This window comes from Oryctolagus cuniculus, chromosome 11 (assembly GCF_964237555.1).
Source record: "Oryctolagus cuniculus chromosome 11, mOryCun1.1, whole genome shotgun sequence".
Classification (NCBI taxonomy): Eukaryota; Metazoa; Chordata; class Mammalia; order Lagomorpha; family Leporidae; genus Oryctolagus; species Oryctolagus cuniculus.
The window spans coordinates 34,058,578-34,077,383 of record NC_091442.1 but is presented as its reverse complement, the minus strand read 5'-3'; the positions used below and the strand labels follow the sequence as shown (position 1 = coordinate 34,077,383).

Sequence of the window (18,806 nt, the reverse complement as noted above, 5' to 3'; positions counted from 1 at the left end):
CCTAATGTGATTTGTGAACTGTCTTTGTGCTGCAAATCAAAGTTTCCAACCATCACGAGATGCTGACAGCATGACATCAGATACAACAGGGTTGGTATCAGAACTATTTGATTTTGGACAAATTACTGAACCTCTCAATGATCCAGGATTCTCATCTCTAAAAGAAGAATAAACATTTTCACCTCACAGGGCTACTGAAACTATTGAGAGAAGAAAAACCTTTGTAAAAAACTGTATAAGCTTGTACATAGAAAGTATTCAATAAACCACAACAACGTATGGTTGCCAGAATCCTGTATTACTGATTTGCCGAAAATTCCAAACACCGGGTGAACTTACTGGTGCTGTCTTACAGACACAGTAGCATAGACTAGAGCTTCGCAAACTTCAACATGCACACAGATCATCTGGGGAGATGGGATGGTTGTTAAAATGCAGAGTGTGGTTCAGGAGATTTGCTGTGGGGCCTGAGATTCTGTATTTCTAACAAGCTCCCAGATGGTTTCCACGCTGCTGGTCCAGGAACCACACTTGGAATATCAAGGATTTGGACTACCTGGATACCATCTACCTCGCCCCCACTCCCCATGCACATCCAGGTGTACTAGCTGAAATTCCCAACACTGAGTCTGAAATCCAACACTACCTTCCCTGTAAAGCTAGAACTCTTCCTTTACAAATGGTGAAAACTGTAAACCATTTGGAATAAGCGCTAAACACAAAATCTAATTAAAAGAAAGGCAAAGAATTGTTAATTTAAAAGTTGTACTTTGGAAATTTATATTTATTAAATAAAAGTTAAAAAAAAAGAAAGGCAAAGAATTGCTTAACCTGTAGAAAGAGCTCGGGTGTTCAGATCAAATAGGCTTTAGTTTATGTGGTTTTGGATTAATCGCAAAACTGATAAACTTCAGTTGCCTTATGTATAAAATGGAGAAAATAGTATCTATCTGAAATATTTAAGATCCCCGAAATAACAACTGTCTCAAAAGCAGTTTATATTTATGTGTCCACTCTATGGCCAGGCACATCATGGGTGCTGGGTTGGTAACTGCCTTTCTGCTACAGACTTCATTAAGTCCTCTGATGTAACTCTGGCTTTCTTTCTGCTATCCCTGAATATGGGAGCCCTTCTCTCCACTGAAGGTCCTTTTCATGTTTTCAAGCTGCCAGCATCAATCATCTCACAAAAGAAAGAACCTTATTTCCTACCACGCTGTAATCCTTGGAGTTTAAAGGTTGAGTGAAAATTACCTGCCATATAGCTTCTCTCTATTTAAACCCTTGCAGGCTCCTTCTCACAAAGATACAAAAAGGGAAGGAGCAGGAGTCATCTCCTACTTTGTCTCTGCCTTTCAAAGAGCCTGTAACTGTCTTTTTCATTCAGGGAAACTGTTTTCATAGGAAACCAGCCACTGACTCCAAGATAACTTTCCTAGATCCAAGAACTGAAACTGATTCTGTTAAGGAGCTATAAAACCCACCATGTGCACATGCACTTGCACACAGAGACACACACACATACACACACAGGTTTAGTTGTGGTTTATTATCACCAATAAAAAGTTATAAAATGCCAAAAAAAGTCCATCACCCAGTTTATCCAACATATATTTACTGAGTGCCCACCTTGCACCCAGTGCTGTATCAGGTGCCAGTTACATGATAGTGTACAAAGCAGGTAAGCCCATGCCCTTGAGGACCTAACCATCTTATTCCCAAAGCTAGGACGCACTCCTACCCAGTTCTGGTTTCTAAAACCTAGTCTGAGACAAGGTAGGACAACCCCAGGCTACATTGAAATAAGCCACAGCAAAGCTGTTAGAGACCTACTCCAGCCAAGGTTCTCTATTACTTGGCGAAATGCATCATGGCACGACCAGAGGGAATCTACACATGAAGGTGTTCTCTTCCACGCCAGCAAACAGTAAGTCCAGCTCATCATGCTGCTCTGGCTAGAATGGAGCAGCAGCCCATCCGAGACACAAGAGTGTATTCGGGCGATCAACTTGTCTTCGTGCAATACGCAAACCTCTTACCCTAACTGCGGGCAACTGATCAGGCCTAAAATCTGTCAGTAACTTTTTCAAGTTCACTGGCACACCCAACAGTATACAGCTGGAATAATGCCACAAATGATGCAACCTTCCTTATATTGCTACCTATTTGAAGTTACAATATTTAATAATAATAATTAATATTAAATATAACACTTAAAATAGAAATGAAGACACTGAGCAAGATGATGCCAGGTCATTCACCATCTTTAGTTTTGTTAAAACTTTTCTCAAGCTCAGCTCTCTCCAGGTTTACTCTACTCAGAGGAGCCACAGCTAACAGAATCCTCCTGATTGAAGAATTCATGTAATGTAAAATGCATCAGAAAAGCATAATCAGAATACAGGGAAATTATGTGATCAGATAATCAGTGAAACATTCTTTTGATAACTCTCAATTTTGCCCATGAATTGCTCTTACAGAGGCCTGGGAATTAAGAGGAAAATCCCTGTGATCAAATGAAAACTCACTAAATCCATCATTTACTTTAAACTGACATATGAAAAAAACACCTTTTACTTTTTGTGTCATAATCAATATATAGTAGCTATGTTAATCATGAATATCATACACAAGGGTACTTCAAAAATTCTTTGAAAATGGAACTCAAAGATACTGCACATTTCCTATGAACTTTTTGAAGACTACGCATATATAAAGAAAATTTCACTGTGATAACAAGAGAGGAACATTATTCCCAATGATCAACATGTATTTGAAAGAGCTTTAAACTTTCTAGTGTTTCTACCAGTAGGTCTGTATCCAGGATCAATTTTAGGCCATATTCTAAGAATCTGTTTTTAAAAAATAATGGGTAGTCACATTTTCTTAGAATTAACTTGGATTAAAAAGGACCCACAGTCCTTGCTGCAAAACAACCTCTAAGGTCTTCTAGGGGCCAGATGAGTGAGTGACTTTAAGCAAAATAATTCAGATAACAGCCTCACTCGGATTGACTAGTACAGGATTTGAATTCACTTAAAGATTCTTTTGCTTTACTTTCCCTAAGATAATTCTGAAGACAGTACAACAACTTCATATTTTAGAAAAGTGATCTCTCGAGCATTAGAACTGATAAACTGAAGAGTAGTTAAATGGCTTATAGATTCAGCACAGAGTAACACAGAATCCCCCTGAGTAAGGCTGACCCCACACTGTGAACTGAGCACATTAGAGACTCAGCTTTGTAAGAGCATGTATTTTTCCCCATGAGGGAGAAGGGGAAGGAAGAAGAGAGGAGAGAAGAAAGAGCAGAGCTCTGGCTCAGGTTTGTGGCAGGAAGTGGCATCTGCTTAGGAATGAATGACACTACTTGGTTCTCACTTTTTAATTTTTTTGGATACCTATTATTTGTGGCTCATAATATGTTTCCAGTTAAGGTAGTGGTGTAGTTTCCTTTCTAAATACATTTATTTGTTGTAAAACAAAAAGTGACAAGCATTTAATAATAGAATTGGAATATCATCATGACAGAAAGCATGCAAGTGGTATCTGAATGAATGCCATTTGGAAAACACTGTCCAGAAACACTTGTAGTGATTAAAACAGCCCAAGTTTGAATATCAGCTTTATAACTGATTTGATGCCTTAACTTATTTAAGCTCCCTTTGCCTCACTTTCCTCATTTGTAAAATAGAGATAGTGGTAATAGTTACTTCAAAGAGTTATTGGGAGGACAAATGAGTTATTACATGTAAAGTACAAAAATGGTACCAAGTATATAACAAGAATTAAATATACATTAGTTGCTTAATATGTTGAAAATTTATATTCAAACTCAACCCTCTGGCCTGTGAATTATAGCCTCACCAAAATTCTTCACATGAAGTGGAATCCTCATTCTATCTAGTTTTATTTTCTTTTAATTAAAATTCAACCAAGTGAGAAGTGTTTGAAACCACGCGACAGGATGCAGAAAGTCAAGTGTGCTATCTGAAATCTCATATGACAACTTCCTTCTCTCTACACAAAGGTCCCAATATTTTAATTATTAAGAGTTAAAAATGAGGCTGCCACTCCTTACCCATAGTGGCACCAAGCCAGATGTATCTACAACCAGACACGAGGCTTATGCACCATTTTAACACTCTGCCCAATTCAAACAGCAACCCAAGAATGGTTGTTTTCTTAAATGTCACTACAGTAAATGGTTAAGCTTAAATTAGTCACTGTCTCAAACAGCCACCTTACATACTACGACTTTTTAAAAAATCTGCTTGAATATAAAAGACATATGGGAATCTCCTATTTAGCTTTTTCTTCGTGTGATTTTTCTCTGTTTACTTCCAAGGGAAATTCCTCCTTTGATTCATGTAATTTGACCATCTTGAATGAATTACAAAATGCAATGGGAAAGTCACTTCATAGCCACAGGTGACTCCTTAACTCCCCTCCAATTTAGGGACATTTGGGGCTAAGATGGGGAAGACACAGGAGGAAAATTACATGGCGACATGGACGAGCTGTGATCCAGGAAGTTCAGCCAGGCTCCACCTCCTCTCTCTAGGCTAACACCCTGCCTAAATAATAAACGTGAGTTTACGAGCTCCACTAGCACTCAACTAGACTAAAAACCGAAAGAAAAAGAAACAACCCTGTAACCAACATGAAGGAAAATGGTTAACAATGAAATTAATGCTGATTGCAAATGTAACCTTCAAGATGTGCTGAGCCCAGTAATCCCTCAAAGAACAGATAATACAACCTGATTGCTTTTGAATGTCAAATGCACCTGCAGAAAAAGCTATGTAAATTCTCACTGCAGACTATGTACTACGAGTCTAAAGTTAATGTCTAAAATCTCAGCTATTGTCCTCACCCCTCTTAATTCTGTCAAAACTAGACCTTTACTAATCTCCTTTTTCAAATGACCATGAACTCACACCTACAGATAGACAGTTCTTGATCATCAGTTTGAGACAGGACCACAGTGTCAGACTGTTTGCACACAAACCTCAGGTCTTTGCAGCATTAGTGTGATCCTTAGCCTTTCTGTGCCTCAGTTCCATTACCTAGCATCAACGTCAGTGGTAGGTATCTTGAGCAAGGTTCGTATGTGACCTTCATATCACTTCTTGAGTACATGGAAATAGATATTGTAACGTGTCTATTTTAGGGACCAGGAAACTACATGTGTGCAAGGACCATGATATTCCCAAAATTAAAGAGCTTGTCAACCAAAACATGGCATTAGATCTACACCCCTGTACTGTCTGAAACATACAGAGATTAAGAACAGGGGGCAAGTGTTATAGCGCAGTGGGTTAAGTTTCCACCTGCAACACTGCAATCCCTTACAGACTCGGGTTTGAGTCCTAGTTGATCCACTTCTGATCCAGTTCCCTGCTAATGTGCCTGGGAAAGCAGTGGAGGATGGCCCAAGTATTTGGGCCCTTGCCATCCACCTAGGAGACTCGGATGAAGCTCCTTGCTCCTGGCCTCAGCTTGGCCCAGCCCTTACTATTGCAGCCATTTGGATAGTGAACCAATGGTTAGATCTCTCTCTCTCCCTTCCTTCCCTCCTCCCTCCCTCCTTCTCTCTGTAACTCTGAGTTTTAAAATAAAATAAGTAAATCTTAAGAAAAAAAAAAAAAAAGGACCCATGGCATATGACTGAAAGAGCAGTGAAAACCTCCAGAAAAGGTTCTTCAGAACAACTATCACCATCTTTTAAGTACTGATAAAGTTATTATTTGAATAGGACAATTTAATAGGCTAAGACAAGTGACTCAATCTGTAAACTGAAAATCTCCAATTATGTTCGTTATTGGCCATAGACTTGTGAGCAATAATAAAAGCTTGTTGTGTTTAAGGTATTGAACTCTGAGGTTGTTTTTAAGCAGCAAGAGTAACTGATACAGACGCATTTCTCTCAATCCCTAGTGATGAACACTGCCAAGTTAATACTCGAAACTAAGCACCTTAAGATGCTCCTTCCTGGAAGTGCTAATAGACTTTACATGGGGAGGAAAAAAGGAGATAATCAAGTAAATATGGGAAATGCTGTCCTAGCTCCTAGACTCTGCAAAGATCTCACACAGTAGAAGCCACATGGGAGCTGATAAATATATGTTGAAGGACAGGAGAAAAATGTGCTTCTCTGAACTTTCTCTGCTCCAATAAGGTGGCCAGAGTGGACCAGCTCTGTTCATAAGGCACATCAGCCTCAGAAGATTTTAAGGATTATTAGAGTAATGCACACCAACAAAATTTACTTCTTCATGTTAACTCCAACATTTCTAAATTTGGGATTGTAATAAATCCCAAAAGTTGCAGAAATGTCCAGTTATCATTCACTATCAACTCTCCCCTTTAAATCATCAGTAGCACAGCCTAAACTAAAGATAGCCCAACTGAAGACTATATTTCCCAGGCTTGCTTGCAGCTAGCTATGGCCCTGAGACCAAATGCTGGTCAGTGAAATGAATATACTGTAGTGTGATATGGAACTTCCAGGAATATAGCAGAAATAGAAGAAGCTGCTTCAACTCACAGGGCTCCTTTCTTCTCTCTAATTTCTTCTTGCTACAGATTTGGACTACAGACATGATGGCCTTAAAGGTACTGGCCCTAGTGACCAGAGTGAAATGGAAGTTACAGGATTGGACTAGTGGTACAAAAAGAGAGAACTTGAGCTCCTGATTATTACACTGAAATCACGCAATCACTAATTCTGAACTTCTTTTCCATGAATTTCCATCTTGCTTACATCACTGTTCTATTACACTTGTCCGTTACACAAAATCCAAACTCAGATAAAGGGGGTTCCTCGGAACTTTTAGGAATTTCTGATCTTGGGAGGTAGGATTCCTAGACTTCTCATCTATATCACCTGGACTAATTTGAAAAATTATTTTTTCCTGCAGAAAGGAAGGCATTAGATATAAAGAAATTGTGGCTGGCTTTGCCCGGTTCCTCAAAAACAATGCTGAACACCCACTGGCCTAAGCACTCACCTTGCTTGTGGACTATAATTGTCATCTCCCAGTGAAGAGCAGAGAGCTGAAAATTAGGAAGAGAAATTCCGACTGACTTCTATTCTTTCGCATTACTGTATTACTCACTGAATGAAAACATACCTGGGCTTCCCGTTTTGACTTTCTCTCGTAGCTTCTTTTGAAACATCCAATTATAAAGACATTTATTTGTTTAGGTTGTACTCCTCGGGGAAATCCAGAAATTAAATCACTTTGCCAACAAGGCCAAGAAAACAAATCATTTGTGTTGTGGCTGAGCCATACGGCTCCTATCATAAACACAAGCAGAGCCTGCACAGCTTCGCTCTCACAAAGCCATTTGGGGGAAGATTTTTATGGCAACAGCTGAAATGTTTCTACCAAAACAACACCTACACTTTGCTAGAGTTATTTTCAGAGGTTTCCCCTACTGCTGTTTAAATCCTTCAAATGTGTAGAGAAAAGCAGGCAGTAGCAGAGGGTCTGGCAGCCCAGGCGGAAGAACCTCTGTGTCACTTTTCGGCTTGGTGACCTGGGGCAGGTCACTTAACCTCACTGACCGCTGGTCTCATCATCAAATGGGAATTGCAGCACCTTAGAGAGTCATCCCGAGAAGTCTTTAGCACCATGGCTACACCATAAAAGTTCATGAAATGGGGGCTGTAATTTGAGTCAAATTTGATACTAAAGACCATGAAAACCCTGAGGGAAGAAAGATCTAACAGCCTATGACCAAGCCATGTTTGATTATGCCACATTCACACTCATACACAAGGAAGCTTCAAAAAGGTCATAGAACACACATAAAATCTTTTAACTCCATGTTTCCACAAATGTTTTGAAGCCCTCTCATCAAGCGACAAATGTGCTTAGCAGCCTATGTGTTGAAGCTACAAAACCCTGTTTATCCAGAGATCACTTACTCTGCTTTTCCTCACCTCTTCAGGACACGGTTATGAAGAAGTCAGTAAAAATCCTGAAGAGCTAAACTAGACATCACCTACTCCATTTACTGAAATGTCTATATTTAATTCATGAATAGCAACCACTACTACTAAGCATTCACCAAGAGTTAGGCACCACATGATGCAGCTTCCAGACTATCTGTATTTCTCCCAGACTATACCGCTGGAGATGTGACCTGGACACTGTGATGTGATGCCCAGACCCCACTTCAGGAGCGATGAAAGGATTCCCCTGCCAATATGAGCGATGCAGGCGGGATGCCCTGAGCTGTCAGCCCTCTCAGAAAAATGGCCCTCAGCCGGAGAAAGCAGCACCACCCAAGCACACCATGCGGTGAGTATCAGTGAATGACAGCCCAGCCTGCTCCACAGCTCCCTGGGGAGTTGAAGACTTCTGCCAAATGCATCCCAGCTCAACCTCTCACTCTTCCCCAACCCAAATCCATCTTCTCCCCTCTCAGCACATGTTCGCAAAAGTACTCCAGAAGAGACCCTTGCATACTCATTCCCACTTTTCAGTCCGTGTCCTGGGCAACCCACATCGAGGCTGCATAAGTACTGTAATTTTTTTTCATTTTTTTAGATGAAAAAAGTTAGTCAGGATAGGACACATGCCCAGAGTCACAACGCCAATGAGAAGTGTGGCTAGGCTTGAGACCCAACCCTCTGACATCAGAATCCACACTCTAAAACCACTTTCCTCTGCTTTGCAGTGGTAATTCTAACCTTATGTCCAATAAAATAAACTAGGTAGCCTGGAGGTTGTACTCATGACTACAAAAGCACATTAGAAGGGGTAAAAGAGTTGCAAGAGGACACAATCTCAATAAACTGTCTAAGAAGCAGTTATTTAGCCTAGCAGTTAAGACACCATGACCCACACCAGAATCCCTGAGTTCAATACCTGGCTCTGGCTCCTGACTCCAGCTTCCTGGTAATTTAGGTACTGGGAAGCAGCAGTAATGACTCAAGTAACTGAGCTTCTGCCACTTACATAGGAGACCTAGATTCCAATCCTGCCTCCTGGCTCCAGCCAAACTTCAGCCATTGAAGTCATTTGCAGAATGAAGGGCTACATAGCAAGCGGGAGCTCTTTCTCCCTCTCTCCTTCCATTCCTCTATCCCCACCCCTCTAATAAAGTAATAAACTGTTATCAGCCAAAGTCAAACAGAAACTACTCCAGGTCTTTCTAACTGAAGGGCAGGTTACAGAGGTGACAGGAAGTCTGAGAGACCACAGAAGTAACAGAGAGGCAACCCAGAGACTACCAACAGTGGACAGCGCTGGCTTGCCTACAGGAGGAATAGTGGAAGGAGGTGGTGTTCTCAGAGCCAGAGGCTGGGCCGCCTGCCGGACGCTAACACACAGCACAAGCAAAGTGGAGAAAGGGGAGCACACGAGCACAAAGCACAGGCTGAGGCAGAGAAAGGGGAAGTTTGCTGAGAGCAGAAGCCGTGGAAGAAACACAGCTGTTCCTGGAGGCTCCAAAGAAAGCAGAGAGGTAGGGACAGACACCCTGGTCTCTCAGCCCTCCCTCCCCTCAATCTTCCACCTGTGCTTCCTGTTGGCCAAATCTATCCAGAAGCCAGAGGGCAGGGAGGCCTGGGGAATGCACTTCCCTGTATTGAGTGGCAGCACAGGAGAAGGTCATGGAATGGATCTAAGAACAAATTTGTGCTTCAGCAGGCCCAAAATAAACCTGGTCAACTAGCAACAAGGAAATATAGACAAACAAGAAAAAATACAAGTACAAGAACACAAAAAGCAGGGGTAGGGTTTGGTCTGGCAATTCTGAAGCCACTTGGGACACCCATTTTACACATCAGAGTACCTGGGTTCAAGTCTCAGCTCTGCTCCCAATACCAGCCTCCTGCTAGGGTGCACACTGGGAGGCAGAAGTGATGGCTCAAGTAGCTGGGTCCCTGCCACCCATGGGAAAACCAAAAACAAAAACCTGGATTAAGTTCCTGGCTCCCAGGCATGTAGGGAGTGAATCAGCAGATGGGAGATATTTTTCTTTTTTCTCCCTTCCTCTCCCTCTCAAATAAAACAAATACATATTTTTAAGAGAATCTAAAAAAACAGATCTGTCTAAAGGAATTTAGTTTAAAAGCATGCAGTCCTACTATAGTAGCCTGAGAAAACATTACCAGTAATAATGCCCTACACATCCAGGGCTCTTTGCAAGGCATGGTACTACATAACTGCACTGTTCAATAACTGGTATCTAAAAGGATAAGAGGAAGAAGTTTCTATTGTTCTGTGTTTAGTAGATCAAGGAAATATATGCAATGTTCCAGAAGTACTGCTGTCATAAAAATAGCTAGTTTATTTTATAGTACTTAAATGGGAAGAATTTCATTATCAAATTTTTACTGTTGTAGCACAAATTGTTTCCCACCACTGTCAGCTAAATTAGGTGTTAACGTATCTGCTATTCTAGAAAGCTAAATCTGCCTTCATAATTTTATCTGCTGGTTTGACAAAGTAGGAGACAGAACACAAATTCTTGCCTCTCTTCTTAGAAGTCCTCCGCTGACTTCTCTGATGCAGCAGAAATTCTTGGGGGAAGGGAAGAGGCAGAGGAGAGAAAACTCAGGAGAAGTTGATTATCAAGGATCTCCTATCACTGCACTCAGCAATCACTCAGGGTTAACTGTCCTTGCCCTTGGCCCTTCCAAAGACATCTAACAAGGCATGACTTTACTCTCATCTTCCTATTTAAAAAGTCAGTTATATTATCATTCCCTCAGGCACAGTGTGATTTGCTCATATATAAATATTGCAAAATGAGGCTACTTCTAAAAGTTCGTGGAAAATGGGATTAAAAGATAAGTTTATTTTGGTCTTAAAAATGTTGAAATCCATGCATACTGATACATTTCCATCCATCCCTCCTTCAATAAAGCTTTGAGGTCACTGAAACCCAAATGGCTTGAGAGGGGATATAGGTTCAAGTCCTAGCTTTGCTTCTTGCTAGCTGTGTGGAGTTAAGCAGATCAGTAAACATCTCTTTGCCTGTTTCCTCATTTCCACCATGAAGCAACTAGAACAAAATTCCCTTTGACAGTGAATGGAATCATCATTACACAGAATGATAATCAAAAGCCTTTTGTAGAACCAGAGGAACTCTCTCTTCCTAATATGTATTATGACCCTAAGATCTATTATGAGGCTTCTTATCAGAACTAGAAGTACAGCCTGTGGCCATGGCATGGAGAGAAATCTGACCTCATTCTTTGCTCAGTTGATTGTGATCTCACCCAACAATCTGTAAGTTGGGTTCCTGGGTAGTCTGATTATAGAAAGCGCCCAATTCTTCTCCCTACCTGTATCTGTGCCTCCCACTCTCGAACTGGCATGTTAGCAAACACGATGCAAGGTAAAGTTTGAAAAGTGCTTGCAGAACTAGGTTTGTTCTCTTTCTAGCTCCTCTGCCTTGCCCAGAAGAACATGCTAGGTCTTGAGGGGAAAGACATATATAGCACAGTCACCTGGGTCTTCCTAGCAAAGTCATCCTAGATCAGCCCCCAGCCAGCTGAGTCTAGATAAGTCAGCAAACCCACAGCCTTTAAGCACAGCTGCCTGCCCACCCCACAGCTGACCACAGACACATGAGTGATACCAGCTGAAGACAGGCAACCCCAAATTTAGATATCTGAACCAGCTACAAGGATACACGCAGTATATTTTCATTATTGTATTCCATTGGAGTTTTGTGGTTGCTTGTTACATGGTATCATTGTGGCATTAGATAACTGAGACACATTGTTTGGAGTACTAGTCCTCAGCCACACTATAGTGACTATTTCTAGAACAAAGATTCCTTAATGGTGAATCAATTTTAGGACATCTTAAATATATATCCAACATTAGTGCTTTTAAGTCTCTAGAAGTCTCACAATAAAAAAGCCTATGTAACCTGGCCTAACCCATGCTCCCCACAACCTATTTCACTACAAACCCCTAAGTGTGATTCCTCAGCCAAGTTCTCCCCCAGCCTTAGGTCCCAAGTCTGGGTTGAACCTCTATCCAACCTTCCTACTAATGAGGCCATGTATTTTAATTTTCCAAGATGGTAATGGATCTTTCATGAACAAACAAAATATCTTAAAAGCACTCTCACATCACAAAAACTGATACTGTTTGTAACCAGAGTCTAATTAAAAAGAAAAGATGAATGTTCTATAAATATCTAAAACCCATACACAGTCGAATTTTCAACTTCTCTCCATTTAAAACTTTAAGGAAAGCGTAATGGTGACCTTGCCATGATCTTACCATAACTGTCTCTCTGCTTCCTGCTTAGGGGGAAAAAAGAAAAAGCAAACTTGTCATGGGGCTTGCATTGTGGCACAGTAGATTAAGCCGCCACTCATGACAACAGCATCCCATGTGGGAGTGCTAGTTTGAGTCCTGGCTGCTCTGCTTCTTTTTTCCAGCTTCCTCCTAAAATACCTGGGAAATCAGAAGATGATGAGCCAAGTTGGGACCACATCGCCCAAGAAGGAAACAAATGAAATTCTGGGCTCCTGGTGTCAGCTGCCAGCCCTGTCTATTGCAACCATTTGGGGAGTGAACCAGTGAATGGAAAAACTCTGTCTCTTTTTCTCTCTCACTGTTTCTTCCTCTCTGTCACACTGCCTTTCAAATGAATTTTAAAAATCTTTTAAAATTTACATGGAAGCCATTGACTGGGATGGTTCCAGCAACACACCATCCTAGGTAAACAAACCAAACTCAGCTCAGGTCAAAGACTAAAACAAAACTTAAGGTTAATCAATCAAAAACTGCCAGGTGGTCTCTTACCAGGAACTGTTCACATGAACCAATCAAATCTTCTCTTTGTTTTGCTGCCTACTAACCCCGTAAAAGCTTTCCCTTTGAGCCCCATCAGTAGAATTCTGAACTGCTAATAGTCTAGTGCTACCCAACTCATGAACTGCTGTCTGCTTGCTCAGATAAACTCTTTAAAATGTTAATGTGCCTCAGTTCATCTTTTAACATAGTTTATGAGCCTTTAAGGATCTGGGTCCTGATTCCTTCTCCATTTCATTTCCTTTCTACCATACTTGCACTCCTGTGTATTCACAGTATGCAACTTGAATTACTTTCATTTCCATCAAATGGGTCATGAGACTGCTCTGAAACTCTCTGGAGTATAGTCAGATTGGATGTGAACTTGAGTTATGCATCTCTTAAATAATGTGATATAAAAGCATTACTGCGGCCTGAAATGAATTTGAATCAATGGGAAGTTCCCAACACATTAGAATTCTTCAAGAACTGCAGTTTCAACTCTGACCAAGCCAACCAAAATACTAAACTGTTTACAGAGTGGCCACAGGGTGGCACCATACAAGCTGGTAAATGGAAAGAGCCACCATCTTTGGACAGAATTATTCTCGAATTATGGGAATTCTCAATTTGCAGGTAATTTAGAGATACAACTCTCACATAAAATGTGGCCTCTGGAGCATAAAAGTTTCTTCCCTTGGACATTCCTCCTCACTCAAACCCAAACATACAGAGTTCACCCAGCTAACTTCATTCATCTTTCAAGTATCAGTGAGAAAAGACTTTATCTCGAAGCTTTCCCTGATGCCCAAAAACAGGTTGCAAGATCTTCCTATGATGATTTTTATCTGTTACTAACATTTTCTAATGTAAAAGTTTTCTCAGTCTAAGCTCCTTGATAGGAGAGATCCTAATTTATTCCATTTTTGGTGGCTTCTAGGAACTGATCCATGAATATCATAGGAATGGGTGCATCAAACAGAGCAATAGAAGGCAAAATGAACAGACAGGATGGGCCACTGAATACAATATGACTGAGTTTTGCTATATGTTTTCTCTGCATTCTCTCCCCTGCCTCACCTCAAAGAAAGATAATCACAAGCACTAGGAAACCACAAGAGGGAAAAAAAGCAAGAATAAACAAAGAATTTGATAACTATATCAGCTAGAAAAGTGTGCTCATCACGAATTCAGAAATGGTATAGACCCACATTCTTAAAAGTAAGGATACTTGTCAAAAATCTAAAAGACAATCAGGAAAAAAAAAAAGTAGGACACGGTAGTCTTTCTTTACCTAATCAGAAAAAAATCTCCAGAAGATCTGTCTTCTGTTTTCTGGAGATAAACATTTTAACTCATTTGTTGAGCATTAAGGACTCACTCCAAGAACTGTGCTATGGAATGAATGTGACCTCGCTGATGCAGCCAACAAAGAGGCAGTGAGGACTTTCTTTAGAGATCAGTGGTTCAGATTTCCTTCTTCCCATCAAGAAACACACAGGAGAACTATTTGCGTTCGTTTTCACTTTCACCTTGAACACAGAGTTCACCATCTCAGTTATTCCAGGAGTTGTCCTCTTTAGGAAGGACATGAATGAATGCAAACACAGCAAAGTTTTAAAGCCAAAAAAGCAAGTGTCTCCAATGTTTCTTCTCATGTATGTTTTGACCCCAAACAGAACACACAATGGACCCCTGGCACCATTAGGCACAAGTAGGAAAATACCTCTGGCACTGATTTAAACACCCTTCCATTTAACACTTGCAGTAGCCTTAGGAAGTGTCACATGGACGAACTTCTGGCTGTGTACCGCCTTGTTCTCTGGTATTTAATTTTATTTGAACTTTCTTTTGACCCTTCAGACACTATCTGCAAACAAGGGCAGTACAGTATTTTCACAAGCTAGAAAAATCCAAAACAATTTTCTATGGACTGTTTTAACCCTAAAGTTAAGCTAATGTACTGAAGCATAATGTACTGCTAATGTTTTTTCAGGTGCTTTGTACCATACAAATATTTCCCTATTGTCTGAACTCCTTTAAAAAGCCCCACCAAGAAATATAAATTAAGAACCTGGCCATTTGCTGTGTTATCAACACACACATCAACGTTGGCATCAGGGAACACAATACTTAGTTCTCCCAAATACCAACCTTAAAGAGGTGGTATAGCCCAGCTTCTCTGAGCAGTTCTGTCCTTAGGAAACTCGTTAAACTTTCAAGAATTCATTTCTGCCTCCTACAGCCTGATTTTCTGCATGCATTCTTTCAAAAGGCATCTGCATCCCCCGGGAAGAGATAAAAGTGATACCAAATAAAACAAAAAGCAAACTTCAGAGGGCCTCTCAAGTAAATGCTCCCAAAGAAATAATCACGTTTTCACTTTGTTCTTCCTTTGCTCCTCAGCTCTCCTACAAAGTTAAATCCTTAAGGTTGCTTATTCTTTTCATTTAAAAAGCATCCACCAGGTAACCAAATCAATATCCCTTTTACAAAAAGAAGCACTGCCAGCTAATCCTTGATACCATGAACCAAAGCCACCAAAACGCCCACAAAGCACAACCTCATCCACCCTGTACTTCTTGCCAATGCTGCTCCTTAATTGGCCATGAATCGTTACAGTCAGCCCCAGTGATTTCTGCGCCCTGTATAGTATAATCTCCTAAAACATCAGCTGAAAGTTTAAAGGCAACATTTTTAAATAGCACAAAATTAATAACAGCAGTAATAATGAAAGAATCGCCAAACCACAAAGTGAATTCTGAAAACCAAACTAGAGCCTTGGTTACATGAAGCAAAATTATTCTGCACCCCCTAAAGATTTGTTTATTTTTAAAAAGAGTTGTTTGTAAAAAAAACAAAGAAAAAAGAACAAATATCTCTAAAGACAGGTTTACTATGTGGCAACACTGTGGCTTGTCAATTGAATGTTGTTTCATGTACTTGAAATATATTAAAGTTAATTACATAGCTTATTAAACAAAAACATATGAGATTGTTTATTTGAAAGACAGAATTAGAGAAATAGAGACAGACATCTTCCACTCTCTGGTTCACTCCTCAAATGGCTGCAACAGCCAGAGCTGGGCCAGGTGGAAGTTAGGAGCCTGAAACTCCATCTGGGTCTCCCATATGGGTGGCAGGGATCCAAGCATTAGGGCCATCTTCTGCTGCCTCCCAGGCACATCATCATGGAGCTGGATCAGAAGTGGAGCAGCCTGGACTCGAACTGGTGCTCATATTGGATGTGCTGGCAACATACCCAGAAGCTTAACCCACTATGCCACAATGCTGGCCCCCTAACTCAATCATTTTTAAATGTTCCTTTTATTTATTTATTTTTAATTTTTTGAGACTTAAAAGCTAGATTTATTAGAGTCAGAGACCTCCATTCAGAGTGGCATGGAGGGGGTCTCCAAGAGAGACAAAACCCAAAGAGGCTGGTAGTACTGAGGTTTTTAAAAACAATCTTGGAGAAGAAAAAATTCTGACATTTAGTTACAAGGCAGGGACAAAACCCACCAAAAGACCTGATTTGCAATCTCTTTTTTTCTGCAGAAATCTTTTATTTAAAGTATACAAACTTCATGCATTTCATAAATACAACTTTAGACACACAGTGATAATGATTCTTCCTACCGCACCACCCTCCCACCCCCATTCCCACTCTTCTTCTGCTCCCTCTCCTGCTCTCATTCTTTTTTTTTTTTTAAAGAGTTACAGAGAGAGGTAGAGAAGTCTTCCATCCGCTGGTTCACTCCCCAGATGGCTGCAACGCCCGGAGCTGCGCTGATCCGAAGCCAGGAGGCAGGCAGAGCTTCCTCTGGGTCTCCCATGCTGGTGCAGGGGCCCAAGGAGTTGGGCCATCTTCTACTACTTTCCCAGGCCATAGCAGAGAGCTAGATGGGAAGTGGAGCAACTGGGACTAGAACCGGCACCCATATGGGATGCTGGCACTTCAGGCTGGGGCGTTAACTCGCTGTGCCACAGCGCTGGCCCTGCTATTCTCATTCTTAATTTTATTAAGATCTATTTTCAATTAAGTTAATACACAGAAAAACTAAGTAAATATTTCAACAAATAGCATGAGAAAAAATGTTCCTCAACAGCTTTTTTATTTCTCTTTTGATTTCTTCTATGGCCCATTGATCATTCAGGAACGTATTGTTCAGTCTCCATGTGTCTGCATTTGTTCTAGAGACTCTCAAGTTGTGATCTCCAGCTTCATTGCACTGTGGTCAGAGAAGATGAATGGCATGATTCTGAATTTGCTGAGACTTGCTTCATGGCCTGGCCTGTGGTCTAACATAGAGAAGGTTCCATGTAGTGGTGAAAATGTGTATTCTTCAGCTTTAGGATGAAAAGTTCTGTAGATATCTGTTAGGTCCATTTGCTCCATAGTGTCAATTAACTGTTGTTTCTTTGCTGATTTTTTTGTCTCGTTGATCTGTCCACTGCTGAAGTGGGGCACTGAAGTCCTCTATTACTACTGTATAGGAGTCTGTGTCTCCCTTTAAATCCATTAACATTTCTTTTAAGTAGCCAGGTGCCACATATTTAGGTGCATATACATTTATTATAGTCACATCTTCCAGTTGAATTGATCCCTTAATCATTGCACAGTGCCCTTGTCTCTTTTAACAGTCTTTGTGTTAAAGCCTATTTTGTCTGATATTAGAATGGCTACATGAGCTCTTTTTTTGCTTTTGGTAGCATGGAATATCTTTTTCCATTCTTTCACTTTCAGTCTGCATGTATCTTTGTTAGTGAAATGTGTTTCTTGTAGGCAGCAGGTAAATGGGTTTTATTTCGTTTTGTTTTGTTTTTCATTCAGCCAGTCTGTATTTTTTAACTGGGGAATTGAGGCCATTTACATTCAAGGTGATTAAGTAACCTGGCCCTGCAATTTTTCCATAAGTATTCCTACTGTTTATTTTGGATTTCCTTTGTACCTTTACTGGGAGATTTTCTGCCTTCACCTTCTTTCATAGTGATGACCATGTTTCTGTGTTTCTGTGTGTAGCACATCCTTAAGTATCTTTTGTTAAGGCTGGATGAGTGGTGACAAATTCTTTCAATTTCTGTTGTTATGGAAGGTCTTTATTTCACCTTCATTCATAAATGAGAGCTCTGCAGGGTATAGTATTCTGGGTTGACAGTTTTCTTCTCTTAAGACTTGGAACATCTCGACATTCTCTCCTAGCCTGTAGGGTTTCTGCTGAGAAGTCAGCTGTGAGTCTAATTGGAGATCCTCTGAAAGTACTCTGGCATTTCTCTCGTGCATGTTTTAGAATGTTTTCTCTATGTTGTAGTGTGGAGAGTTTGACTACAATGTGTCATGGTGAAGATTTTCTGGTCATGTCTATTTGGCATTCTATATGCTTCCTGGACTTGGAAGTCCCTTTCTTACTAGAAATTAGAGAATTTTTCTGTAATTATTTCACTAAAAAGGTCTTCTAATCCATTCTCTCTTTTCATAGCTTCAGGAACTCCTAAGACCTGCAAGTTGGGTGGTTTGACAGTATCCCATAGATCTCCAACACTGTTTATTAGCTTTTTAATTTCTTCCTTTTTTTTCATTTAGTACTGTAAAATTTCCAGAGATTTGTCTTCTAACTCGGATATTGTATCTTCTGCCTCAACAAGACTGTTGTTAAGGCTTTCCACAACATTTTGTATTTGTTCTATTGAATTCCTCATTTCTAATATTTCATTTTGATTTCCTTTTAAAATCTCAATTTCATGAAAAAAATTTCTTTTCTGTCATGTACAGCTTTATTTATTTTGTGGATTTGCTTCTGATTACTTCTAAGTAATACTATGATCAATTTTTTGAATTCCATTTCTGTCATTTCTTCAATCTCTTCATTTTCACATTCTAGTAGAGAAGTGTTGTTGTTTCTTTAGGGGTGTCATGTTGTCTTCCTTTTTCTTGTTCCTTGAATTGTGGTGTTTATTTTTAGGCATTTGTGGAGACACTTGTTGGTTTATTTTTTTTCCCTATGATGGCTTTTATCTTTGGATTTCCCT

General features: G+C 40.3%; 1 protein-coding gene across 33 annotated transcripts in view; it reads right to left on the bottom strand.

Annotated features, from left to right (window-relative positions):
* The window catches only part of PLCB4 (phospholipase C beta 4), a 439,427-nt gene that overhangs the window by 332,287 nt on the left and 88,334 nt on the right, over positions 1-18,806 (bottom strand). The window lies entirely within an intron of this gene.